The 12,500-nt window shown below is 45.7% G+C and overlaps 1 protein-coding gene across 1 annotated transcript in view; it reads right to left on the reverse strand.

Annotated features, from left to right (window-relative positions):
* Window positions 1-12,500, reverse strand: part of runx2b (RUNX family transcription factor 2b) — a gene marked incomplete at its 3' end in the record, with an annotated part of 43,059 nt that overhangs the window by 29,841 nt on the left and 718 nt on the right. The gene's annotated exons all lie outside the window — the stretch shown is intronic.

The raw sequence follows: 12,500 nt of genomic DNA on the forward strand, positions 1-12,500 counted from the left end.
TTCAAGAGAGAAGGCCCTCTTTAAACTTGGCCTTTGCCAAACATTAGCAGCAGAAGCGGCCAGACGGAGGCAGCTGAAAGCAACTGCAACCATGTGAAGGTCAGGTATCATGTTGTGTTGAAACGACGGCCCCAGACACAGGGGTGTGTGTGTGTGTGTGCGTGCGTGTGTGTGTGCGTGTGTGTGTGTGTGTGTGCGTGTGAGTGCGTGTGTGTGTGCGCGTCTGTGTGTGTGTGTGTGTGCGTTTGGGGGGGTGTTGTGTGGAACATAGTGGCAAGTTGGAGCGAGCGCTTGGAGAACATTAAGCACAAGGCACAAGAACCAGGTACGACTTGCCACCGTGGTTCCTCTTGGTGTGTTTATTGGCTCCGGGGAGACCCATTGGCTTTGCCTAGAGAGCAGAACATCGAGAGAGCAGAGGGAGAGAGAGAGCAGAGGGAGAGAGAGAGAGCAGGGGGAGAGAGAGAGCAGAGGGAGAGAGAGAGCAGAACATCGAGAGAGCAGGGGGAGAGAGAGAGCAGGGGGAGAGAGAGAGAGAGAGAGAGAGCAGGGTGAGAGAGAGAGCAGAGGGAGAGAGAGAGCAGAGGGAGAGAGAGAGCAGGGGGAGAGAGAGAGCAGGGAGAGAGAGAGAGCAGAGGGAGAGAGAGAGCAGAGGAAGAGAGAGAGCAGGGGGAGAGAGAGAGCAGAGGGAGAGAGAGAGCAGGGGGAGAGAGAGAGCAGGGGGAGAGAGAGAGCAGAGGGAGAGAGAGAGCAGAGGGAGAGAGAGAGCAGGGGGAGAGAGAGAGCAGAGGGAGAGAGAGAGCAGAGGGAGAGAGAGAGCAGGGGGAGAGAGAGAGCAGGGAGAGAGAGAGCAGGGGGAGAGAGAGAGCAGAGGGAGAGAGAGAGCAGAGGGAGAGAGAGAGAGCAGGGGGAGAGAGAGAGCAGAGGGAGAGAGAGAGCAGGGGGAGAGAGAGAGCAGGGGGAGAGAGAGAGAGCAGAGGGAGAGAGAGAGCAGGGGGAGACGTTGCGGCGAAAGAGAGGGAGCCGTGGGGGGGTTGATGGAGTGGAGTGGGGTAAAGGGGGGGGGGGTTGGAGTGGGGTAAAAGAGAGGGAGGTGGAGGGGAGGTGGAGTTTGGAAGCTGGCGGGGGTGTACAAGAGAGGGAGGTGGAGGGGAGGAGGAGGTTAGAAGCTGGCGGGGGTGTACAAGAGAGGGAGGTGGAGGGGAGGAGGAGGTTAGAAGCTGGCGGGGGTGTACAAGAGAGGGAGGTGGAGGGGAGGAGGAGGTTAGAAGCTGGCGGGGGTGTACAAGAGAGGGAGGTGGAGGGGAGGAGGAGGTTAGAAGCTGGCGGGGGTGTACAAGAGAGGGAGGTGGAGGGGAGGAGGAGGTTAGAAGCTGGCGGGGGTGTACAAAGACAATTTCCTTCAGCTCCCACAGCCATGACTGTCTGCCGCCTACAGCCTTCATGGAGGTCCCTAATTGAGATCACTTGTACTTAAAAATAGGAACAGAAAAGGAACTTCTGTGGCTTGTGCAGGGGTAGAGAGGGAGGAGGAGCGGGTTGAGGGGGGTGGGGGGAGTGGGGGGGGGTGGTAAGTGAGGGGGTAGAAGAGGATGGGAGGGGGGTGTCGAGAAGGGAAAAAAAGCATATGTGTAATATGTGATGAAGGCAGCCATTAAACACCAGTAGTAACGGGGCGCTGAGACGCTGCACCAGCTTAATAGAGACTGGTTTAGGAACCTGGTTGGCAGACATGTCATGAACCACCTGCTGTCAGTGCATGTGTGTGTGTGTGTGTGTGTGTGTGTGTGAGTGTGTGTGTGTGTCCCATGTGTGTGCGTGTGTGTGTGTGTGTGTGTGTGTGCGTGTGTGTGTGCGTGTGTGTGTGTGTGTGTGTGTGTGTGTGTGTGTGTAGGTGAGTGCAGTACCTGAGCGGTGAGAGTGAATGTACCGAGTATTTCCTTGTGTGATGCATGTGATCAGCGATGTGGATATGGGTGGCAGCTCTTTTGTAGTTCTTACGATAGGTGAATATGGATCCATGGCTACCATCACATAGTCCCGCATTTTACTTCAGTCATTACATTTGTGGGTTGGATCTTGACGTTCAGGCTTGCTATCTTTAGAATTGTTGATCCCAATTTATTTTAAGGACTATCTACTGCATTCATATTATTACTTAAACATAATTTACATATGAATTAAGCCATTGTACTTATACAAATTCACATTGTTCACTTTTCTGCCATCTTAATTTATTTTTTCAACCAATAAATATGAATGCTGACATCTATTTAGAGCCTCTATGATGTTCACAAAGCCAACGTGAAGTATATCTGAAGAAGAAAGTCTGGGAGTGGGTACTTCTGGTGCCTCCAAATAGCTTATTTTGGAATCAGAAATGCTGTCAGTGCATAAAAAGATGGAGCCACCGTTTCCTCTAAGGCCAACATTCCACTTCACACACTTCTCTCCTTCCTTTGTGTGTTCTTACTGGTCGACTTCCACACCCCCCCTCCACCCCCTCCACCCCCAGCGAAAAAACTGCCGGGCTACTTGAAAAATATTTATAGTACATCTGCAAGACACGCTGTTCTCGTGTAGCCGTGGCCGTTTAGTATTATCCAGCCTGCAAGCTAAAAACTAATACCAGATTTATGCGGGGGGATTTCACCTTGTCCTGCAGTCGATTGAGGATGATTTATTGGAGGTATAACGCTCGGCCGAGATGGATAGAGTAACTGGAGGACAGCATTAACGGGCAGGTATCCAGAGCGCGACTCACGGGGGAGCTATCACCTATCACTCTGTGCTGGAGTGCTGCCTTGGCATCTTTATGCACGTGTGTGTGTGTCTGTGTCTGTGTGTGTGTGTGTGTGTGTGTGTGTGTGTGTGTGTGTGTCTGTGTCTGTCTGTGTGTGTGTGTGTGTCTCAGACTACAGAGGTCCCAGGTGTTCAACATGGCAGAGGATGAAATGCAAAAGGATAACGGTCGGTGATGGTGAATCAGCCAGCAGATGCTCGTACGTACACGCTCCTCTTCAAAAAAAGAAAAAGAAACGGCGCCCTGTGCTTTCTGAGGGGGAAAACTGTCTTCAGAAGAGAGCGGAGCGGACGGTCTGGAGACACAGACACAATGGTGTATTAAGTGAGTTACTCCCGGACGTCAACATGGCCTATGGACCTAGGTGACTTGTGCTCCCACTCATCGGATACGTACACATAAAGAGAGTTTTCGTCTGTCAGGGACAGAAACCATATCAGTCTCAGTGGGAGTCTTTGTGTGTCCAGTCCTTTGGTCTTTTACTACAAGTAACTGGCAAAGGTTGCTACCAAATTTCCAGGAGGGTTTTTTTTTGGGGGGGGGGGGGTTGTTCTTTCAATACCAAAGAGTTTAACATCCCTGCTATGTCTCTGACAGTTGTTAGCACAATGAGGCGAATCGGATAGGAGAGAGGAAATGATTGAATGAAAATGGTTCTGAAAGTATAGGGTGGCGATACGACCGCCGAGGTTCTTTTTTGGATCTGGGAGTATTTCCCGTTTGGTTCCGTTCCACCATGGACCAGGTCCAAAATCACTGCACTCGCTGACCCGCATATAGAGCTTTTCCAACCCAGGTTCTTACACACATGTATATATCTTATATCTGGTGTTTTTTTTTGTCCCCGCTCTCAGCATGGTCGTTTCTCCACATGAATTCCAGGTAGGGCAAAGGTTATTTTATTTACAAGACCCCAAGATTTCCTCAGAATATCAGAAAGAAATATAGGGCTAGGTTGTTACGTAACTAGGGATACAAGACCCCAGACCCAAAGGCAGACTCTACTGAAAGCACTCTCAGTTCAGATATATTTCTATCCATTTCACTTTTCCATTGACAGATTCTTCAATTCCAGAAATTGCTGTTGAACTGCATTACATTTGGCAAGCTTTCCTGCGTGATTTCAACCGTTTTTTTTTTCTTCCCTCAAGTGCTGAGCTTCACTCCGAATCTGAGATGATTCCTGTTTATGACAGATAGTTGGATCTGGCAATTCCGTGGAAGAGCGATAGACAGAATCCCCAAGGGAAGCATCTATTTTATTGGAAATCGCCGTGCTCCGAGAATGATAAGTTTTGCGGTTAGCATTATGACATACCATTGCAATCTCAGAATTGGACCAAATTACACTGAGGTATTTCGATTGGGGTCGCTGTCAAGATATCTCATACTGAAAGCATTGGGCTCATCTGAGAGAGCACTCGATAGTAGGTAGCAGAACATGTCACGTTTCTTAGAGTGGTTTACATGGGAACAAAAGACAACGATTACCCCATTAGTTGACTATATAACAGCAAAAACTAAAACAGACAACATCGAGTTGAAATATGCCTGAAATGGTTAGAGCAATATGGTCTGCCCCACTCCCAAGTTGAACTAAAAACAAACTGTAGCATAACATTTCAAGTATCTTTTATGACAGTTATTAAGAGCTTAATAAGAAGTGGTTAAACCATAAGCTCATTATCTATAATTATGTGTGTTATTATTGAAGATATGCCTTCTGGGTGTTTGGTCTGTGAGACTTTTTTTCGTTCAACACAGAATTCAATCCAGAACATATTCAGCAAAATGATGTCTTTTTTTATTGCAGTGACATTTAGCAACAGCAAAATTATCACTGCATTGCCTTATTCAATTCCGGCCTGTTTGTGTGTGTGTGTGTGTGAGTGTTTTTAAAAAACCTCCAGAGGGTATTTGTTTTTGCCGCCTCACCTGAAATAGCTATGTTCAAGGCCATACTGGCAGCTCCAGAGAGGTCAATCAATTACGTGGAGCTCTGAGTTTATAGCTGGGATGCAGTGAGGGCCAGCATAACCACATAGGCCCTCTCTTTGGCTCTGTACCCCACTACACCCCCACCCCTCACCACACACACACACACACACACGCACACGCACACACACACCCCCACCCCTCACCACACACACACACACACACACGCACACGCACACACACACCCTACCCCACTACACCCCCACCCCTCACCACACACACACACACCCACACACACACACACACACAGGCACACGAACACACACACCCCACCCCTCACCACACACACACACACACACACACACACACGTACACACACACACCCCACCCCTCAACACACACACACACACACACACACACACACACACACACACACACACACACACACGTACACACACCCTCCTTACCTCTCCTCACACACACACCCCTCACCACAACTCACACACACACACACACAACACACACACACACAACCCTCACCACACACACACACACACCCTCCTTACCTCTCCTCACACACACACCCCTCACCACACATACCTCTTGTCACACACACACACACACAATCGCACACCTTCCTTACCTTTCTTCACACACACACACCTCCCTCACCACACACAGACACACACTCCTTACCTGTCCTCACCCCCCTCCCCCTGCCTAGACAGATAGATAGCTAAACAGATAGATTGATATATAGATAGATAGACAGATATAGTAGACTGCATGCAGTCTATCTATCTATCTATCTATATAGATAGATAGATAGATAGATAGATAGATAGTTGATGAGATTGAAAAGTTGCTGTTGGTGTAGGGAAGCGCTGGCTGCAGAGGCCGTAGTTGTGGAAAGCAGAGGAGCGGTTCGGAGTGTTTATTTATCACCCCAGTTGAATGCCAGCCATTCTTCTCTCTGTCTTGGTGCCAGAGAGGCAAGAGGAGATGAGATGGCTGAGTTGTTTACTAGGGCTATGCTGATTAGCCCCTGTCCCTGACAGAAGTGGACTCCGGGCCAGAGCTGGCTAATGCATGCTAGATGAGGTCCGTATCTTTAAGGTGTATCTGTGGTCAAAAATGTTAACCATGTTCCACAACCATGATGTTTCACGTATGAATTTGATTGAATTACGCAAATTCAATACTGAAATATACATTTATAGTGTAATTATTGTCAAATTTATGATGGATTAATCCAAAAAGCTGAGAATGTGCAAATGGTGGTTTTTATTGCCATGGGAAACACAGCCTGAGGGCAGAGTGTCTCTTTAATTTGGTAGAATAGAATCAATTTGTTTCCCTCATTCTTCTCAAATCAACACAATTGTTGTTGTTTTCCCAAAGGACAAACTGTTTTATGTTCAAACACAAATCCTTTAAGAGACAATAAGCACTCAGAAACAACATAGAAATGTATTTCTCCCCTTTTAAGTTTTTGATTGAGACAATATTGTTCAATACAATTTTCTATGTGTTCATATTTTTAATAATCCAATAAGGACGACCACATTGTTAGTCATTTAAGTCTCACAAAACAGTCCTTGAAAGTTTGGTTCCCATACCAGCGAACTGACAAAAAAATATCCGTGTGAAAGTCTCATCCCACCCACTGGTGTCAGCAGCATATTAAACACAATGACAAAGGACTGAAGTACATTTAGATACATTCAGCATTTGTTACAACAAAATATCTGCTATTCCCATTTCCCCAAATGTTCTCTCTTTGAAGTGCATTGGGTCTCTGTGAGGGATGTCTGAGGCCTGTAAACTGCACTGTGACATTTTGAAGGAGAACCAGGGACAATTTAATGTCTTTCACTCTGAGAACTCTCATTAAGTCTTTTCACAAGCATTTTTTGTCATTTCTGTTACGCGCCGTAAAAAAAACAAAAAAAAGTCTAAACCTAAATGAGCCTCGTACAGACCGAAGAAAAAGGGAGCTGACACGATCCTGGCCGGATTATGAACAAGCACATCCACTAAGAACCCTCGTGGCCTTAAACGCGTAACAACAAGAGTCTTTTGAAGTTGCATCTCTGTGTTGGGAAGAAAATATCATCAAACGCAACAGATTCCTGGCATGGATGCCATCTTAATGAAGTGGCAAGACTACATCTCTGGCTGACTGTGGTTTCCCCCGTAAGACGAGTGTGCGCAGTTGTTATGTTCATGGAACTACTTGTTACAGGACCTTTTTTATGTGTAGTAATGCAACACTATGTTTTACCAGAGCTGGGTACAGATACCGTTTACAGTGATCCTGAAACTATCAGTAAAGAGTTCATAACTATATTCACCTGCATGGTTATTCGTTTGTTATAAGTGTAGAAACATAACAGCAGCCTACCCAAAATTAGGCATTACTGCTTTCAAATCACAGAGTAAGAAGCAGTGCACACACTGTTAGAATTACCACACAAACACACTCTCTTTTTGACATTTGTGATGTTTTCTTTTTTTGTTTTGTTAGATTTTCGCCTCAAATAAACAGATTCACGCTGATGGCCCACTTATTCAACATCACATCTAGTAGAGAACTTGTTTTCCCTGAGCAGCCTAATTACTTATTCATATTTACCTTAACTTCAGTATGCTGTCATTTCTGGATTTGAGGCGAAGAAAAGCTAACAACAGCCAACAGCCAAAGCATAGAATCAAGGGCTGAGACATAGCTGCAGTGTTGTCCCTGGTGTGTGAAAGACATGTCACCCTGACTTGCATAGTTGAAGGGGCGACGACTACACAATGGGCCCTGGATGAGTGTTACTGGTTTTGATGTCACGAACACTATTGTCCTCGTACTTCATTACACTGTTGTGCTCTTCGAGTTCTTTCTCGAGCCTCCCTTTTTTTTGTTGATGGCACAAACAACTCTATAAATTTGGTGAAGAGTCACTTATTCGTCAATCCCCCCGAGGAGCCGCTGCACTAACACAAAACCCCCTTACTGCTTTTAGAATTCACGTGCAACGTGTGCTCTCCTCTGATGTCCTTTGGGATTGTCCGATACGTGATTTCTTTTGTGTGTTTTGTTTCGGTAGGGGCAAGCGCTGCATGGAAGTGCGCTGACAGCGGGAATTGTGTCAGTGACGTTTTTTTTTTGTATCTGAGGTGCCAGTGTCTGTGAAGAGAGCGGCCGGCCGGCCTGGCTAGGACAGGAGTGTGTCTCAACTAGGAAGCCCTGAAAAAGTGATACCAGAGGAGAGGCCACAAAACAAGGCAGAGGAACAATGGCTAGGGCCGTGGCAGATGGGCCGTGTTTGATCACGCCGCCACTCTCTCTCTCTTCTCTCTTGTGTCACACTCACGCGGTAGCTCAAAGGTGCAAGGTGATCCCTCTACACCCCCCCCCCCCCCCCCCCCACCACCACTTTTTTCTGCTAGCCTCCTTTCTTTCTATTCCTGATCTGCTCCCCGTGCCTTGTCACCAAGGCGATCGAGTTTCTTAAAAAACAGGTTCCTTGCGTGGGCGACCTAAAGAACGTGGGATGAGTAACTCCTCTCTGCTCTGGGCTTCCAGCCCTCCTCAGGTGCGACTAACACCCACACCCCCTGCAAACATTCGAACGAGGATGCGTGGGCAGGGTAACCTGAGCATCCGCTTGACCGGGCCTCATCGTATCACCGTGAAACGTGGAGCCTCCCTTACACACCTGTGCAATCGCTGCCTCTTCTTCTGCTGCTGCCGTTTCTTGATTCTGATTGGCTCGTCCGGCCACCTACACTGTTGGGTTTCATGCGGCTCTGCTGTATGACTAAGTGCATTAATCAAATTGGCAGTTCCCGTTTGTCATGCTAGACGTTTGGGCTCGCCCTCTCTGAGATCAAAGGCGTACCGCAGATGGATGGATCCTTCTGTGCCTCTATACATATGCCACATACCTGAGTGTAAATCTAACACCAAAGAACACCTTGATGGCTGCAAGTGTACTGATTAGGACAGATAAGTAGTGGACCGGCCGGAGTATGGGGACAGTCAACAAATGAACGAATGCAATGGCAGGTTCAATGCAGACTTTTAGATCCTTCAGTTTCAGTTATAGTTCGTTGTTCATGTCAAATCATGCACTTTACATCTCATTTTATTTTGTTTACTCAGCAAACTGTAACTCAGTGACTGACGCGTGAATTGACAGTAAGCTTCTCAAATCTCTATAAATGCCCAAGTTTTGCAGAAGCCCAAATAAGGCCATGAAGTGTCATTTGAAATTATACGCTTCCATGTGCTGAGCTGCACGGGATAATGGGTAAATACAAGAAAGAGGGTTGCTGTTTCCTGTCAAAACACTACACTGATATCTTAATTGCAGCAGTGTGAGACAATGTAATTGAATAAGCGCATTATGAGCTCTCAAATAGGATAATAGCTCTGCATTGTCTTAAAAGCTTTCCAGTCTCAAGCACTGGCATTAAAGTCACAATTATTGTGGCATAATTCGTTTCTACAGTGCTAAGAATTTACACACTTGTCTCTCGATGGCTCAGTCAATTTAACAACCATCCAGTGTTGTCTTTGAAAACGTAACCATTTTGCTGATTGAGCATTCATCCCAGGTTAATGTCTCGCCCCAGAATAGTCATGACCTTCTGTGTAATTTTGCCTTTTTTAATTTCACTGTGTGTGTTAGTGAAGCATTCCAGTGAGATTACAGGCATTGGTAGATATATAGCCTGATTATGAGGCATGTATAGTGGTACATACGAAGCTTTAAATAAATGATACAGCAGAGGAAAGTTAATAACACTTTAATAGGTGCCCTCGGAGCTATTATCGTAATACCTTAATTGGACCTCTGGCATCGGGAAAGCCACAAGAATTGGAGCTTAACAGCTCTTATGAGGAATGTTCAAGATTCGCAAATTTCGTCGCTGCAAACTACTTTTTTACAAACACACCTCTGAGCCATCTTTAGTTTTTACCCAAGGGGTTCTAAATCGGCTACCGTAAATGTAACACTGACAAGAGTTAAATGTTGCTCAAGTCTACGGCCCTATTAACCTCGTCTGCCACTGACAACCCGTTTCAGATTCAGAACAATCCTGGCATTCTTAGCAACCTCAAAATATTTACTGCCACAAGCTGACTGCACACTGCAAAGTGCAGCTAATGTCTACACCCTGGAATCTAATCTAATTAACTTGTAGGACACCATTGGGTTTGTAGTAAAGAGTGCATGATGTATTTCAATAAAAAAACCTAGTTATGTACTATGAAAATATATTTAATGCATATTTCTTAATATTAAGAAATATTTTTTTACTGATTTTACTAACATCATTGCATTCAAGTGCAAGTTTACCCATATAAATACAGAAACTGCATATGATTTCAAAGCACAGCAAAACCACACCAGACTTTTCAGAGGTATAAAATCAACCAGAAGTAGCAACTGAAGCCATGATACATTTTCCACTCTGCTCTTTGGCTCAAACATTTATTGATGAGAGAGGGGGTGTCCCAAGTATTCCTTTCTAGCTTAGAAAGAAAAGAGGGACCTGGATTTAAAGACACCCTCAGAAAGTTAAACGTGCTTGGATGTCAAGAGCAGGTTTTATGCAATAGAAGCTGCCCCATCCACTGAAAACATGGCTTAGGTTTCCCATCAAATATTTCATAATAAAAATAAAAAGGCTTGGAAGTACCGCCTCGACTCTTTATCACATGATCTAACTTGCTTTAATCGAGTTTCATCCTGACCCACATATTTTTTGTCCCTCCCTCGCAATTTTACCAAATGATAATTTGGTAAACCGTCGCTGTGGCTTAAATGCCGTAGCGTTTGCACTAAAGTGTGCCCTGCAGACATAGGAGGAGTGTGAGAATGCCACACATGTTGAGCATTAGTTAACTCCCACTTGCCAGTAAGACATGTTATAAAAATGTTTTCATGGTAATTAAATCCAAATCCTCTCTTATTGAAAGGCCTGAATGAATCTGAATGTTTCTTTGTGTGTGTATGTGCTCACACACATATGCATTTGGTGTGCTTAATCACAAAATCTTCACATTTGAATTTGCGTAATAAAAGAGCGGTTGTGTGAGAACTATTTGCAAATAAGTGTCAGTAACAATTGAACACTTCAATGAATTCCTTAAATGAATTCCTCCAAAGGATTCAAACTGAACAACAGAATGGCCATATGAAAAATAGCTTTGATCTGTAAATTAGAGTGTCTCCTTTCAGACAACAGCCTTGTAGAACTCACAAATCACTCATCAACTACTGACACAACCCCTTCCTCCTCTTCCTCCTCTTCCTCCTCCTGCCTCTTCACTAACATGAAGCGTTAACACATCACACTCGCCGAGCCACCCCCACGGACACCTAAAAGCAACGTCAGACGTCTCGCAGGAAGTCAGAGCGTTAGGCCGGCCACATCGCTGATTAGCCCGGGTCAAAGCCCTTGGGTCTGAAAACATCTGCTTACAGTTTCCCTCTCCACCTCCACCCCCCTACCCCATCCCCACCCTGCACAGCTTCCCAGCGAGCGTGCTCTTTTCCTGGGTAGACAAGCGCAGAGGAGGAGGGTCCCCTGGGGCCTCGCTCCTCTTGCGCGGCCCTTACGCTAGCCTCCCAGGCAGACTGATAGAGGCCAGAGGTTAACGTGGTAATAGGGGAGTGCTGATTGCTGGAAGTGCTCCTCCTGTTCGCCGGGCCTCGGCAGTGCTAAGCCGCCGGGTGCTGGTGAAGGGCACAGCTGTGTTTGGACAGCAGACCCGTCAACTTATTTTAAATCCAATTTTCAAACATACACACACACACACACACACACACACACTCACACACACACACACACACACACACACACAAACACACACACACACACACACACACACACACACACACACACACACTCACATGGTCTGTGTGTCCAGTCAGGTCGAATTTAGCTGGTTGCCATTCAGCTATTTGCATTGAATGAATGCCTAAAATCAGGTGAGTTAGATAAGTATGGCTTTGAGTCTAACTCGACTAGAGTACATACTTTGTGAAAAGACAACTCAAGAAAAACTGCAAACCGAGCAAAGCAGTCCCTCTTTGTATTTATCTATGGTGACAGGAATACACCTTGTATCTATGGTGACAGGAATACACCTTGTATCTATGGTGACAGGAATACACCTTGTATCTATGGTGACAGGAATACACCTTGTCTACTTGAATAGAAGAATACTTGAAGCACACTTGAAAGTGACACAGAGTTGGTACAGAGTGCTTATCTGTGTATCTTCCCTGCTATGGAAGGTAGTGGGGTTTTGAATACAAATAAAAGTTTGTTACACTAAGTATGAATGAGTGAAAACATACCAAGAACTACATTTAAATTAACAAAATGTTTTTGTATTTATCTATGGTGCCAGGAATACACCTTGTCTACTTGCAGTGACAATGACGAGCATTCAACTGACAGCCAGGCAATTCTGACAAATCAGTCTCAACTACCAGGGGCATCTTCTTTCCCTGAAGTGAACTTCTGTCCTTTAGAATAAATCCGTAAATAAAAAAATTCAGTTGCATCTTTATCTCTCTGTAAGCTCAACTCCTCATTGGACCCTATAGTCACCCTTTAGGACCCCTAATCCATTTCATATCCAGTTTGACAGGACAGTCCTCACACACACACACACACACACAAACTCACACACACACTGACAGTCCTCTCTAAGCACATGGCCCAGGTGAGTTAGAATGCTAGCGGAGCC

Source organism: Sprattus sprattus (assembly GCF_963457725.1).
Source record: "Sprattus sprattus genome assembly, chromosome: 2".
Lineage (NCBI taxonomy): Eukaryota > Metazoa > Chordata > Actinopteri > Clupeiformes > Clupeidae > Sprattus > Sprattus sprattus.